Raw genomic sequence first — 17,116 nt, 5'->3', positions numbered from 1 at the left:
CACGTGGCTTTGCTGTGTTTGGTTTTTTCAGTTCAGTTTGAGTCGCCGTCGCGATTCAAAGATTATTTATTGCTGAAAAAGGTTGACGAAATAAAATAATTTTATTAATTAACTGGAAGCATTGGTGCTCATATTTATAGCCAAAAAAAGAATATTATAAAATGTGTTTTACTTGCAGGACTTTAATGCGGTTTTTAATAAATGAGTTCATACATTTTGACCAATTAAGAATTAGGGGAAATCGAAAAGAAAAGAAGAGATATATTTAATGCATGATATTTTTAATATATATTATGTAAAAATACATATTTCTCAATGTCGAAAATTATGTATACTACATTTATAAAATTATAAATTTCATTAATATTATGTATACATTCGTAGTCAATGAAAACCTGTATTTTTTAATTTATGGACTTTTTTCATATAATTTATGAATTCCGTGTTTGGAAAATTTTTGGGAACACTATTCATACAATAAATGAATTATTTTTTTGTGTGTAGAAAATTTTGTCAACATTTTATTTCGAAAGAAAATTTTGTTAAAATTTTATTTCTATAGAAAATTTTGTCAAAATTTTATTACTATGGAAATTTTTGTCAAAATTTTATTTCTATAGAAAATTATGTAAAAATTTTATTTCTATAGAAAATTTTGTCAAAATTTTATTTCTATAGAAAATTTTGTCAACATTTTATTTCTATAGAAAATTTTGTCAAACTGAATTAAATAGTATTTAATCGACCTTTTTTTGTTTATCTATACTCCGTATGGACTAACTTACAATTGAGTAGACGGTGTTAAGAAGTTTTAAAAAAACCTTGCCATCGGCAAGTGTTACCGCAACCCAAGTAATTCGATTGTGGATGGCAGTCTTTAGTACAAGTTTCAATGCAATCCATGGTGGAGGGTACATAAGATTCGGCCTGGCCGAACTTACGGCCGTTTATACTTGTTTTTATTGAATAGGATAGGGTTTAAGGATTCTTCAATCAATCCTTAAACCCTATGCTATTCAATTAAAAAACGCATGTCACTCTGCAAAATGGTAAATCACTTGATATCGTATTGAGCGACTTCTAATTGAAGGTGCTACGTACTTAAAACAAATAGAGTCATATCCTGAACGAAATTTGGGGCATGAAGAAACGATGAGTGCCACAACTAATTTTGAACCCATAACCATTTATATGCTCATTGTCAGCATTTTTCATCTTCATTCGTCTTAGATACCTTTTGTCTCAGTGTAAATAACACGGTATAGCACATCCGTAGCAATTTTGCAAAAATAAAAAATATATATCCAATAGCTTCTCCAATAATTGCAGATAATGCAAGATAACTTGAATTTGATTCGAATATCCAAACATTTTAGAAGAAATGTGGCTAAAGGCGTGCCTAAAGTCCATATAAACATATTGGTCAGAAATGATGATTGCCATACGCACTTACATTGGTAATCGACATGTGTGGTTAAACCGCATTGTGTTGCTGTAACAAGCGGCGATGGCGCGTGAGCATGCGCAACATGTTGCATTACTTGCGAAATTTCTTCATTTACAAGGTAATATCTCCAGCATCCAGTACAACCAGTACATTGGCTGTTGTTAAGAGCAACAGTGAAGTGAAGAGGACACAACCACCTTTTCAATTTAGTTGATGGAGTTGTAATGTCCCCGGGATACATACCATAAAACAAGTGAAAACTTTCACTGATGACCATAGTCATAGCGGTAACAGTGTTAAACCTAAAAAAACAAGCACAAAATTTTACCAATGAAAACTAGTATGGAATGTTACAGCATCGCTAGATTGACCGTTTCATCCAAAATGATAAATGTCCCCGCCATCCTGGTGGCATATTTCCAACCATAAAAAAGTCGCTTCTTTGGAAGATTGGTGGGTTGGTACCATACAAAGTGTACATTTTATGTAATACTTTCTTAATATATAAATGTGCCCATGGGTTTGGTGGTATTGTGCGTGTAATACATTTAGGACAATAGTGTTGGCCGTTCTTCCGCCATTGAAATCATACTTCATTTGTGAAAATGTTTTTCTCGTTTTCTCGCACAAAAACTAACCAAACTAGTAGACCGGTAGATATTTATTTTTTCCATCTTAAGTCCTTAATAGTTGGCCAGTGTATTTTACTACTGGGCGAATGAATCATTACGACTATAGAAATCATGCATAATGCGACCGGATAGTATACTTGAATTTGGGAAAAGAGACGTCAGATGTTTATATATTCATGTAACATTGAAATGCACTCAGGTCAAGTTAGAAGATGGGCTGTATCGGTGAATGTTTTGGTATAGTCCCCATATAAGCCAATCTTCTGATTTGATTTCTTTGGCTGTTAGACACCACAATTTTCTATCAGATTTGCTTGAAATTAAAAATCTGGGGTATTTTAGGGCAACAAATAGATGAACCTAATATGGTGTATATCGGTCATGTTTTGGTATAGCCCCCCATATAGACCAAATTTCGCGTTTCTACATCTTGGGCATCTATCAATTTTTATCCGATGTAAATGAAATGTTGACGTATATAGACCGGTTTTGAGTTTTTGATTAGTAGACATCATAAGTTTTATCCAATTATCCTGAAATACACTGAAAAAAAATATTGTCGTGAGGTCAAAGATTTCATGTCTTTAAAATACGAATGCAAATTTTGCTTAGCATAGAAGACGCATTTCTCTACTATAAAGTTTTTTCCTTGACCAAAGGTCGATAAACTTTTCAATGAAGTCGTATTGTCCTTATAATTAAGTGATTTGGTTTAAAAATGGATATCATAACATGAAAGAAAAAATGTTTGGGCTAAGGTCAACTTGACTTTAATAATTTAGAAAAAATCTTTAAATTTAATGAAATTGTCTTTAAATTTGTTGTCTTTTTGCATCTTAACTACAAAGCAAAAAATCGTTCAAATATAGGACATGTTTTTCAACACTTTATTTTAAAGACGTTTTTTACTTGAAACACAGCATAATTTCTACTAGAAGTCGAGTCTTAATTTGGAAAATAAAGTCGTCGTTAACTTGTTTTTAAAGGACTTTGATAGCATATGAAGAAAAAAAGCTGAAAAAGCGAAAAATTAAAATTTGCTTCCTAGAAGCAAGTACACAAAACCCGATTTTAAAAGAGAATTGTGTCTTAAAAGTATCCTTACTTGTATTCTCCGCTTCTTTGGCTCGGAATCAATACCAAATTGTTTAAAGTAAAGACAAAATCTTTGGAACCGGGTATGCTTTTTTTTCAGTGTAGGAAGTCCGGAGGTACTTTAGATTTATAAAAAGATTGTTTATATCGGTCAGTGTTCGAGAGTTTACTTCTCGAGCCCATTCGAGTAATGAGGGTAAAAATCGAGAGAATTTATATTTCATATCATATGAAAGGAGTTATGTCAAAAGGGTTTTATTTAAAATTCCTCTAAAATTCATCAAATCCACCTGAAGGTAACTGCTATGAGGAGGGCTCTAGAAAGCAAATTATTATATTAGATTCGTGGTGGTGGGTATTTAAGATTCGGCCCGGCCAAACTTATGGCCGTATATTTTTCCCGTAGTTGGTGGGCTGCGTTTTCATCCCAACTAATAATAAAACTCACATTTTTATCTCTGCACTATCTCACCAGCTGAAAAGTATGTAGAAGATACATCAGTTTTGCGCTTATATTGAGAATAAGCGCTATTTGATCCATACCACAAGCTTGATTCAATGTGTTCTCGCTAGGAGTACGCATATGATCAACATTTAAAATTGATAATGGACGTACGATTGACTTCGAATAAAACCGACTAGGTCATGCAATTTAGTCTCCAGTAGACCGACTCTTCGAGTAAATGTGTTGTCGATTATCGATCATCTTTGATTCAATGCTAGATCTAAGATAAATATGTATCAACCTTTCCATCTTATTGCATGTAAATATTTTGAAACCGAATGAAAAGATTTCACACTATACTCTGAAAAAAATATTTACGTGATATTAAAGATTATGCGACCTAAATGTCAGAATGAGCAATTTAAACAATTTTAAGGACAACTTTCATTAAAATAACGAAATTTCATTAAAATAAAGTTTATAATGTTTTCTTTGAGTTTTTTTATTAAATTTAGGACACAAAGCTTGGAAATACGTTAAAGTAGGATGTCTTTGAATTAAGGCAAATTTTCCTTCAAATAAAGAAACACTTTTTTGATTTAAAGAAATCGTCCTTAAATTAACTTAAATAAGCTTAAAAACGCTTCAAATATAGGCTAAGACTTATTTTGAGGATTTAGCGTCTTTGGTTTAAAGTTTTTTTTTTTGAATTTGTTTGTACATGAGTACCATGAAAAGAGAATGAAAATTTCATAATTGTAATTTTATTTGTTAGATTTAAAGTCGCTAAAAATTTCTTTATTTTAAAGAAACCGCATCTTTGGTTCGGAATAAATACCTTAAGGGAAGGTCAAAATATTTGGATCCAATTAAACTCTTTTTTTTAGTGTATGTGAATAGCTTTATTAATATACCGCGGAAATGGAATAAAAAAATTATAAATGAGATCTGTATCCATTTAATTTGATTGATTTACAGCCTATTTCTGATATCCGAATTCTACTCCTCGTTCGCATACAAAACGAAAATCAGCTAATTTGGATTTCTCTAAGCTTTTAGATGAATATCAATGCGAACGAAAACGTAACGTTACAACTAAAATTAGGTTTCTCTAACTCGATTCTTTCGCATTTTGTCGAACAGAAATGCAAATCCACTCACTGTGCACAAACCTTTCGTTTTGTGGAAAAGGGAATTCATAAATAAGGAAAAACTTAATAATTTATCAATTAAATAATGCTTTTAGAGCAATTGATTTATATAGATCTATATTTTTTTTATAACCGCCATATAGACCGTTTAAGGGAAAGTCTAAAACGAACAAACGCATACATTTCGTATGACACACTCTAATTATTGTAGAAATATAGAAATACATTTTTGTTAAAAAAATATTGAGCTAATCCAAATATCAGCAGTGGGAAAAGTTTGCCAGATTGAATTTTATGGAAAATAATTTTTAAAATGTATGGGCATTTCTCAAGTAATTGAAATAATTTTGATCTGATAATGTTAGCATTTGACAGTAACGTCAGCCATGCGAACGAATGAAAGGAAGTTAGAGAAACCCAAATCTAGACGAAAGTGAGGGACTACCGTTCGTTCGCAATTGCTTCCGTTCGGATATCAGAAATAAGCTGTTAAAGCCAGATAGGTTGCTAAAAAAATATCGTTATTTTAAAGAAGCCTTATCTTTGGCTCGGAATCAATACCAAAATCATTAAGGGATGGTCAAAGTAAACTTTTCTTTGAGTGTAGGGATGAAAAACGATCCATGTCTTAGCTAAATTTGATTCTGAAGTTTGTTTTTAATTTCCATTATATTGGGGGAAAATACTACATTCGTCGTCGACATCATTCCCAGAAAAATTTCTTAGTACACCAATAATGAAGACTTTTAATAAAGACTCTTTGTCGGTAAAATAATAAAAGCTATAAAACCCTGATAACATTGATATGATGATGATGATGGCAGACAAATGACTGCGTATCCATAATAAGACCCAATGGAAGAACATCGCGCAATAAACGAAATGAGTGTCACTTTCCTCTAAAAAAGCTCATTACAATTGCAAGTGCATGCCCAGCTCAACTGAGATGTCTACGCCATATCCATGAGTATCCAATAAAAGTGGTTAATGTGCAACCATTCGACCACGTTCAACAGTCACTTTCCGTTGCATTCCCCGACGAAATGTGAAAACCCAGAAAGCAAAATTCACATAAGGAAAGGTAAAAAGTCACCACAGCCCCAAGTCGGAATACATAACATTACAGGTTGCATCAATACTGCGAGCAACATCATCATTATTACTTGGTCATGAGGTTATCTGGGAGAAAAAATCTGATCAAAGTAGCAAAGTAACCCAAAGAGGAATAATAGCAACAGCAAAACAAAGCATGGACACAAAAGCTAAAGAAAAATGCGACTCGACAGCATTCCAGTTAACATTCGATAACTTATAGTCCATGGAGGAGAAATTGTTGGAACAATGCGGCATACTGCACACATGGGAATCTTTACAGTTCATCACAAATTGTAAAAAATTACAAGATCGGTTTAACTTACGTAAATATGGCCTTATCTATATTACGTATTATTTTATTTACGTGTATAATTATTTATTTAATATTACAAAAAAAAAAACGAAAATACCAATATGTAACCAAATATTAAACATTATTTTGGATATTTGACAATGCAGTTGTTCTCTGATTCGATCTAATGGTAATCTATTATACTTTTTTTGTAACAAACAAAGTTCTGAACCTAATATTTTAGGTTTTTTACCAGTGTAGGCGAAGCTAAAGGGTGATGCGGTCAACATTTGGTCAAGGGAAAACGCGTGTAAAACGGTGAAACCGTTTATTTAAAAAATTAAAATTAAAAATTAAATTTCTTTTTCAAGTTCAATTAGTATAAAATTCAGGAAAAATATTCAGTTAGGCTTTCGCTTTTCCAAATCCAAATTGCCGGGCCTCACGCTTGACACCTGCCATCAGATTTTTTACAGCCACCTTGTCCACCTTCTTCGCCGCAGAAAGCCAGTTTGCCTTGAACTGCTGCTCGTCCTTAGCAGTTTTTTTGGTCTTCTTTAGGTTCCGCTTGACAATTGGGCGGAGCTCTGGCGTGTTGGGAGGGTTCTTGTCCTTGGGAACCACCTGCACGTTGTTGGCGGCGTACCACTCCATGGCCTTTTTACCGTAATGACAAGATGCCAAATCCGGCCAAAACAGTACGGAACAACCGTGTTTCTTCAGGAAAGGCAGCAGACGTTTATTCAAACACACTTTCACGTAAATTTCTTGGTTGACAGTCCCGGAAGCTATGAAAATGCTGCTTTTCAAGCCACATGTACAGATGGCTTGCCAAACCAGATATTTCATTGCGAACTTTGACAGTTTTATGTGCTTGAAAATATCTGCTACCTTTCCCCTTCCTTTTGCCGTATAAAACTCCTGTCCCGGAAGCTGCTTGTAGTCGGCTTTGACGTGGGTTTCGTCGTCCATTACCACGCAGTCAAACTTCGTCAGCATCGTCGTGTACAGTCTCCGGGATCGCGCTTTGGCCGTCGTATTTTGTTTATCATCGCGATTTGGAGTCACTACCTTCTTGTAAGTCGATAGTCCGGCTCGTTTTTTGGCTCGATGCACGGTTGTAGACGATACACCCAGCTTATTTGCGGCATCTCGGAGAGAGAGGTTAGGGTTTCGCTTGAAACTACCGGCAACTCTCTTTGTCGTCTCAGCGGCTTCCGGTTTTCGATTTCCCCCCGATCCAGACTTCCTGGCTGTCGACAAACGTTCCCCAAACACTTTAATTACATTTGTAACGGTTGATTTGGCAACTTTTAGCGATTTTGGCAGCTTTGCGTGCGAGTAGCTCGGATTTTCGCGATGCGCGAGCAAAATTTTGATACGCTGCTCTTCTTGCTTGGACGGCATTTTGACAACTCACAAAAATATTACCAAAATATTTCCAATTAAAAAGTCGATTGAAGGTGAAAATCTTTTCAATTAACAAGTTAATTGATACAAATAACTTTTTAATCAAACTAGGAAGATTAAATTAGTTAAAAAATTATTGAATTTCTTTATTAAAAAATTAATTGAAATAATCAATTTTTTAATCAAACTAAAATACTAACAGCAATTTTCATGTAGCTCCATTAGACTTTAAATACCATTCAAAAGAAAGTAAATTACAAATATCTTCTCTCCGGTTAAGTTTAACTGAAAAATGTCAGCAGTTAAGTTCCTAACTGATATATGGAATAAGTAGGTAAAATGACAGACGTGTTTATAGGATGGTTTAAAAGTTCGTTAGCTTAAGTTGTTCATGGAGATTCATGAAAATGGGGATAAGTCAGTTAAGAAAGTGATTACAAATAGTTATAGTTAAGAAGTTAATTGAAATTCTCTAATGAAATCAATTAATTTTTTTAATTAAGCATTTTTTATGCCCAATTAAACCTGTGATTGATATTATCGTTTTCGCGATTTAAGATTTTTTAATTAAAAAATTAATGATTGAATCAGAAAAAAATTTCTGTGTATGTCTGTGTAAGGAGCTAAATATCGCTATATGTGGGGCCATATCAAAACATGAACCACACATGCCTTTATGAATTAATGTATAAAAAATTACGGACCTATGTATTCAAGAAGAAAATCGAGAGTCTGCCTATATGGGGACTATATCGCAATATAGGGCAATACATACTAAATTTGGCGCATGTGTTTGTGGGTTCAAAACAACATGGGAGAGCGGGCTATATGGGGGCTGTATCACATCTCTGTAGGGGCTTAATTTTAATTACAGACAAATCGGATGAAAATTGCTTCGACTATAAGTCAAATCGGGGGACCAGTTTACGAGGGCGGTTCGGAAACTTCTTAGCCTATCAATGAAAGAGAATAGTTCGTTTTTCAAAAATATTTTTATTTTTCAATATAATCTCCTGAAACTTCAATACACTTACGCACCAACGCTTTTCTAGCAATTCTATCCCTTGATTAAAATAGTTTTCCTCAAGGTCTTCAAAATAGTGGTTTACAACTGTATTTGCATCTTCAATTGAGGTAAAACGCTTGCCAACAAAGATTTTTTTTTAGATTTGGGAACAAGTAAAAGTCACTGGGAGCTAAATCAGGAGAATAAGCGAGGACGTTTTTTTGAATTTGTACATTTAATTGATCCAAAAGGTTGCAATAGTACTCTGAATTTATTGTTTTACCCTTTTGCAGATAGTCAATCAATAAAATGCCTTTGAAGTCCCAAAAAACCGTTGCTATAACCTTACCGATTGAATTATTTTTGCCTTCTTTGAGGCACTTCCTCCAGCTTCAGTCCATTGTTTGGATTGTTCTTTCGTCTCTGGAGTATAGTGGTGGATCCATGTCTCATCAACAGTTACGAAACGACGCTTAAAATCCATTTTATTTTGCTTAAAACGATCCAAACAAGCTTGAGAAATGTTCATTCTTATGCGTTTTTGATCGACTGTTTTTGGACGTCCACCACGTGGTTCATCTTCAATGCTTGTACGACCACGTTTAAATTCAGCAACCCAATTTTTTACTGTTGCATATGAAGGAGCACTTTCACCTAATACATTTCTTGTCCCGATAAACCTTTTTTATGTAAATATTTCATGACAGCACGCATTTCTAATTTTTCCATTGTAAAAAAATGCGGATGCGTCTTTTTTGAACACCGTTTCTATATGAAGGAGTTGCCAGATCGAAACAAAATTTAACATGTGTTCATAGCCGAAATGGAAGTTTCCAAAACACTTAACTTTTTTCTGTTTATACCGCGCTTTTTGTGCTAGGCTAAGAAGTTTCCGAAATGCCCTCGTATATGGAGACTATATGGCTTCAAACTTGACCTGTGATAGTATATTTCATGTTTTATATTTATACCCTGCGCCACACTGTGGAACAGGGTATTATAAGTTAGTACATATGTTTGCAACACCCAGAAGGAGACGAGATAGACACATGGTGTCTTTGGCAAAAATGCTCAGGGTGGGCTCCTGAGTCGATATAGCCATGTCCGTCTATCCGTCTATCTGTGAACACATTTTTGTAATCACAGTCTAGGTCGCAGTTTTAGTCCAATCGACTTCAAATTTGGCACAAGTATGTGCTTTGGCCTGTTGATTTTGATATAGCTCCCATATATATCTTTCGCCCGATATGGACTAATATGGTCCCAGAAGCCACAGTTTTATCTCAGTTTGGTTGAAATTTTGCACTAGGAGTACAATTAGTAGTGTTGTCAAGTGTGCTAAATTTTATTGAAATCGGTTCAGATATAGATATAGCTCCATATATATCGTTCGCCCGATTTTCACTCATATGACCACAGTGGCCAATCTTTTACTCCGATTTACGTGAAATTTCACACAGGAAGTAGAGTGAACATTTCAACTGTCTGTACGAAATTTGGTTGAAATCGGTTCAGATTTAGATATAGCTCCCATATATAGTTGTCTCCCGATTTACACTCATATGACCACAGAGGACAATTTTTTACTCCGATTTAGTTGAAATTTTGCACATGGAGTAGAATTAGCATTGTAGATATTCGTGCCAAATTTGTTTGATATCGGTTCAGATTTAGATATAGCTCCCATATATATGTTTTTCTGATTTCGACAAAAATGGTCAAAATACCAACATTTTCCTTGTAAAATCGCCACTGCTTAGTCGAAAAGTTGTAAAAATTACTCTAATTTTCCTAAACTTCTAATACATATATATCGAACGATAAATTATAAATAAACTTTTGCGAAGTTTCCTTAAAATTGCTTCAGATTGAAATGTCTCCCATATTTTTTATTAACATTGTGTTCCACCCTAGTGCATTAGCCGACTTAATTTGAGTCTATAGATTTTGTAGAAGTCTATCAAATTCTGTCCAGATCGAGTGATATTTAAATGTATGTACTTGGGACAAACCTTTATAAAGGGTGATTCTTTTGAGGTTAGGATTTTCATGCATTAGTATTTGACAGATCACGTGGGATTTCAGACATGGTGTCAAAGAGAAAGATGCTCAGTATGCTTTGACATTTCATCATGAATAGACTTACTAACGAGCCACAACGTCGAATTTTCAGTGAATGGGCCCTAGAAAAGTTGGCAGAAAATCCGCTTTTTTATCGACAAATTTTGTTCAGCGATGAGGCTCATTTCTGGTTGAATGGCTACGTAAATAAGCAAAATTGCCGCATTTGGAGTGAAGAGCAACCAGAAGCCGTTCAAGAACTGCCCATGCATCCCGAAAAATGCACTGTTTGGTGTGGTTTGTACGCTGGTGGAATCATTGGACCGTATTTTTTCAAAGATGCTGTTGGACGCAACGTTACGGTGAATGGCGATCGCTATCGTTCGATGCTAACAAACTTTTTGTTGCCAAAAATGGAAGAACTGAACTTGGTTGACATGTGGTTTCAACAAGATGGCGCTACATGCCACACAGCTCGCGATTCTATGGCCATTTTGAGGGAAAACTTCGGAGAACAATTCATCTCAAGAAATGGACCGGTAAGTTGGCCACCAAGATCATGCGATTTGACGCCTTTAGACTATTTTTTGTGGGGCTACGTCAAGTCTAAAGTCTACAGAAATAAGCCAGCAACTATTCCAGCTTTGGAAGACAACATTTCCGAAGAAATTCGGGCTATTCCGGCCGAAATGCTCGAAAAAGTTACCCAAAATTGGACTTTCCGAATGGACCACCTAAGACGCAGCCGCGGTCAACATTTAAATGAAATTATCTTCAAAAAGTAAATGTCATGGACCAATCTAACGTTTCAAATAAAGAACCGATGAGATTTTGCAAATTTTATGCGTTTTTTTTTTTAAAAAAGTTATCAAGCTCTTAACAAATCACCCTTTATATAGCGCCCAACACATTTGACGGATGTGTTATGGTATCGAAAATTTAGATCTACAAAGTGGTGCAGATTATAATATAGTCGGCCCCTCCCGACTTTAGACTTTCCTTACTTGTTTTCAAATAATAACGTAAAAATTTCAATTCGTTGAGGTGCTCCATTTGCAAATAAGATTTCGTATACTTTTTAATAGATTCCACACTGAAAATACTCGTTTACTGAAGGTGGATGCCGGAGTAAGTCGTCAGTACATTGCATACAATTTATCTGTCTTCTTTTCAGATTTATCATCATTGTATAAAGAATAGTGAAATAAAAGTTTTGGTACTAAGAGAAAACGTTTTCTAATTAGTCAACATTTTCTCTTCTTCAACACGTTTGACTATCGAAGGAAACTTATTGCAAAATAGATAAAAATTGAAATACCGAAACACGGTTAACCGATGCTCAAAACGGGATTTTTGATTTCCCGATTTAAACAAAAATGTCAATTTTTTCGATATCCGGGCTCAGATTTTATAACGGAATCCGATTATTTTGTATATTTGAAAATTTTTACAAATTCGAAGAGTAAACTTTTCCAAGTTTTTAAAATACCAAAAATTTAAGAACTCAACATCTTCGTTAATTTACCAATTATTTCTTTTAAGCAATAATTTTTATTTTCTCTTAAAGAACAATTTCCTTACTTCAGGACATGTAAGAATGCTATATTAAAAATAAAATAGAACAAAGATTATAAGAAAGTTTGCCCTTATTATTATGCATTATTATGTTTACAAAATCTTTCACATTTTGGTCAATATTTCTATTAATGTATATACGAGTGTAAAATTACCATCTAGTTCTTAATCGGATCATTGAGTCGAGCCAAGAATATTAACTTCGACTAATCGATGTCACTACTATGACTGGTTAAGCAATTACAATGTCAAAGTGCGAAGAGTCAAAAAAATGGAAAATATCCGCGGCAAGTTTTCATTGACCTTGTCAGACGTGAAACCGCAATTAGTAAACGATCAACGCAAATTAACCACACAAACTTATCCATTTTATTCGTTTATTGCGCATGCAAGTATCTATTTTAGAATGTAAATGAAATTGTTGCTTATTACGAATGCACTCCATATGGAGCTTCTCTATGGCAAGGCGAACTGGTAGGTGAATGCTTGAAAGTTCGAAAATCGAAAACACTAAGACGAAGTTGTCGAAAACCACACTAGCACGAGTTTGCAAAAGATCAGTTATACATTCAAGCATTATTACAATTAGTGCGAATATGCCAATATTTGAAAACTAAGGGTGGATCGATTTATGGGAACAAAATAATGTACATATCATTTGGTGAACCCGATAGATTTACGAAGCGTCCATTCGTTGTGGCCATAAAACTGCTTCTAAATTACTTTGAAATAATTCTCGGTGCTAACAATAGCCGTTTTCCACCTCACTCGTGGAGCTATGTATCTTAGTCGATCACAGGTTAATCCGATAGACCCCAGTTCCGCTTTGGTTGAATGTCTCCAAGTTTTCTAGGTCTTGCAACTATTCTTCCTTCTTGACTGAACGCTGGACTTGTTTTGTAATATTACTGTCATCATGACCAATCCATAATGAAAATAAATATATTCCTGTTGAATCTTAATCAAATCTATAACATATATTGAGTTAAATTATGTGCTTTCAATCGCACTATTTTAATAAAGGAACCGCGGAAATTTCAACGCGAAAAGCAAACATAGCACCGGGCTATATTTGAGAAACTTATACAGTTTCTTTGTGTTGCCTAAACATGTTTTCAATTCGTTCTCACCTATTATACATGCATACCCAGCCAGGTGTAAGATAGCTTCTAATTATACTTCTTACCAAAATTACTCTTGAATTCCTACCACTTTGAAAAATGGACACAAATAGCATTGATTTGTACGAATGGATGTACATATGTGCAGAATATGTTTATACGAGTATGGTAGATTTGGTATTTAGAACACTGGTGTAATCAAAAACCATCGAACTGTCTACATTTTATGCAATTGACTAACGTATCTTTCATTGGCATTGATATATAGGATGTATTTGGCAGTATGTACACGTATCCTGTGTTGTTAAACGAATCCTTTTAAATCCAATGGTCACAAGATACTAATGAAGTTGAAGTTAAATTGATTAAATTATTGCAACATAGCAAGAATTAATTTTTCTTATAAAGATAAAAATGTGTTACTCACGGACTTTAGTCCCTTTTCATTTTGAACATTTCAGTAAAGTTTTCAAATTTTATTTTTATATGTTTTAGGGTTAAGAAAATACAGCGATTTTACAATTTGCGACTGCGAATATCGGAACATGGGGAAATGTGTAAAACTTTTCAATTATTGAAAAAAAAAAACAACTATTGTAAAGATAGAGTTTTCATCTTTCTTATAATTGGGAAAGTATTCAAATTTTGTGTTTGTTAACAACTCGACTGTTAATACACGTGATTTTCTAATGAGTTATATATGACATATAGGTATATAAAACTGCCTACGGATTGAAACCAATAAAGAAAACCTTTGGAGACCGTCATATTCACTGGCAAAATTATAATCACAGCAGCGACCAATGACATTATCTTCGATTATTATGTTAAGCACCCAATGACCATGCTAAAAAATTAGTATTATGGAATAACAATCATAAGCGTAGGAAGGCCTCTGGGGAGGGGGCTTAGACCCCCCCTAGAAAAATTTTAGCCCCCCCCCCAGAATTTGAAAACCTATTTACGATTTTACATTTTTATAAAAATTAAACAAGTATATACTCGTACAACGCACAAAGTTTCACTAAAGACTTTCATGCACAATCGAATTACTTGGGTTGTGGTAGAAGCCTGATATTTATGAAATAAAGCTGTGGTTGAACTTATGATTTAGTTGAATAAAGTAATTAGTAGTTTAGTTGAATAAAGTAATAGTAATTGATAATTAACTTCGTTGTGAGGACATTTTTGGAAGTGCTTTTAAAGTTGTGCCTTTAGAACAACTCCCAATTTTTTGCTGGGAAAAGTGTGGAACTACCCTACGGGAAATGGATCAACCACAGAACTGGTACAGGACTAGTCCCTGGTGTGTATGGACCAGTCCCAGTTCTGATCAAAACGTATGGAAGGGACAGTCCACTTTAACATGGGTTTGTCGTTGACGGAGTAAACTTACATTTTAGGACGCGTCTTGGACTCATCCCAAAGGACACGTCCTGGGACAATTTAGCAGGTCCTCAGGAACCAGTCTCGGACAAACTCTTAGAAATCTCTTTCAATTTGGGCTCCTAATCGAACCCGAAATGAAAAAAAAAACTTTTGAAATATGTCGAACAAAAGGTTATTCTGATAATTTTATTTCACTAAATGTGAAAATTGCAACCAACTGGAGCACATGTACCAGTTCTGTGATAGGTCCGTCAGTGGCAATTTGCCCCAATTTCCCGTAGGGTACTTTTAGTTGCTTTATTATAAATTGATTGTCGAGTTATTTTGATGTCTATTTTTTATTCAATTTTATGAAATAAAACATTAGTTGAACCTATAAGTTCAGTCTATAAAGTTTTAGCTAGGAAAATTGTCTAGCTACGCTAATGATAACAATAGATCGTCGCTTGTAGAATTCTCCCTTTGATAACGAATTTAACACATAGAAAAAAATCTGTGGATTTATGACAAATCCCCATAAGTGGACATAGGAAAATTTCTCAAAAATTTTATGTTGTGTGTAGTTTTTGAAGGTGCATATTTCCAGATGTTTTCTAAAGAAGTTTTTGTGACCCATTTATTGAACCCCTAGCTTCTATTTTCAATTAGTTTTGTTATTACATGTTCAACACATATTCAATAGACAGTATAAACTTGTAAACTTAATTATCGATATTGTTATGTTTACAAAAAATATATATTAAAGTGCAAATTTTATGCAGTTTTTAAGGTTATTTGAGACGCTGAATCCAAATCTGCACTTGGTTTTTGTTTTTCAACTTTCCAAGTAGTTTTAGAGATATCGTTCAAGTTAAAAAAAATTTCAAGTTATTCCAATATATTTAATTTTGAACATAACGGTATATCTCGAAAAGTCGAGCTGCTACAAAAAAAAACAAGTGCAGATTTCGATTCAGCGACCTCGAATTACTAAGAATTTGCCATCAATTTCAAATCAACACAAAAAAAGTTAAATTTTGTTCCCCAGTGTAATCTAATAAGGGCGTTTTCGTTTCGCAAAAAATATGTTGCCTTGGTGTTACACTACTTTTTCCCTCATTGTATTTTCGCCCAAATGATAGTGTCATTCCAAAGTTATTATTAATTCATAACATTTTGAGGGATACAGGATCCAAAATCTATGACAGTGTCCTTCATATGTGGCAACCAATTTCGAGAATGTTGCACCTTTTTTCCCAATCGAAATCGCCATAAGAAAATAGCACACGAAAATTTGCAAGTGCAGTATTTGTGCTTATAAATTTAAGCTAATGGCGCACAACAAATATCAAAAACATCACCAAATTTTTAATTAAATTTTAAGTGTATTATAGCTGGATGCAGAAGAAGGCATAGCTATCTACAATATTTTTTCAAATAAAATTTTATCGAATTTGAAAAAATAATTATAGCAGTTTTTTTTATTTTTGTATTAAATTTTAAACAATTAATTTTTTAATTTGCTAGGGTGAATTTGTAATAATTCTGAGATTGAAGCAATTTTAATTAAAAAGTAATTGGATCAATTGAATTCGTGATTGAAACCAAAACCTATTTTCTTCAGTGTAGATTTTGTGCATACTATAAAATGCAATTTATCGGTCTTAAACATAACATATTGCAATAATCAAGCAATTTTTGGGCAGGCAGGTCAAGTTCGAAGATGGACTATATCGGTCCAAGTTTTGATATAGTCCCCATATAAACCGACCTCCCGATTTGAGGTCTTGGGCTAATAGAAACCGTAGGTTAGGTTAGGTTAGGTGGTAGCCCGATGTATCAGGTTCACTTAGACTATTCAGTCCATTGTGGTACCACATTGATGAACTTCTCTCTTATCACTGAGTGCTGCCCGATTCCATATTAAGCTCAATGACAAGGGACCTCCTTTTTATAGCCGAGTCCGAACGGCGTTCCACATTGCAGTGAAACCATTTGGAGAAGTTTTGAGACCCTCAGAAATGTCACCAGCATTACTGAGGTGGGATAATCCATCGCTGAAAAACTTTTTGGTGTTCGGTCGAAGTAGGAATCGAACCAACGACCTTGTGTATGCAAGGCGGGCATACAAACCATTGCACCACAGTGGCTCCCAATAGAAACCGTAGTTTTTATTCAATTGGCCTGAAATTAGAAATCTAGAGGTATTTCAAAATACCGATCTCCCGATCGGTCTATATGGCGTCTAGAATCCGTAGTTTTTATCCAATGTGCCTGAAATGAGTAATCAAAGGCATCTTAGGACCATAAAGAAGTGTGTCGCAAATGGTCCGCATCGGTCCATGTTTTGGTGTAACCCCTATATAGACTGATATCCCGATTTTACTTCTTGGGCTTCTAGGATTCGGGGTTTTTACC

General features: G+C 34.3%; 1 protein-coding gene across 3 annotated transcripts in view; it reads left to right on the top strand.

Moving 5' to 3' along the window:
* Positions 1–17,116, top strand: part of nahoda (DOMON-like domain-containing protein nahoda) — a 167,747-nt gene that overhangs the window by 100,723 nt on the left and 49,908 nt on the right. The window lies entirely within an intron of this gene.

The sequence above is a fragment of the Haematobia irritans genome, chromosome 5 (genome assembly GCF_050003625.1).
Source record: "Haematobia irritans isolate KBUSLIRL chromosome 5, ASM5000362v1, whole genome shotgun sequence".
Classification (NCBI taxonomy): domain Eukaryota; kingdom Metazoa; phylum Arthropoda; class Insecta; order Diptera; family Muscidae; genus Haematobia; species Haematobia irritans.
Note: the sequence above shows the minus strand (reverse complement) of the source record. Positions and strands in the feature narration are given on the sequence as shown.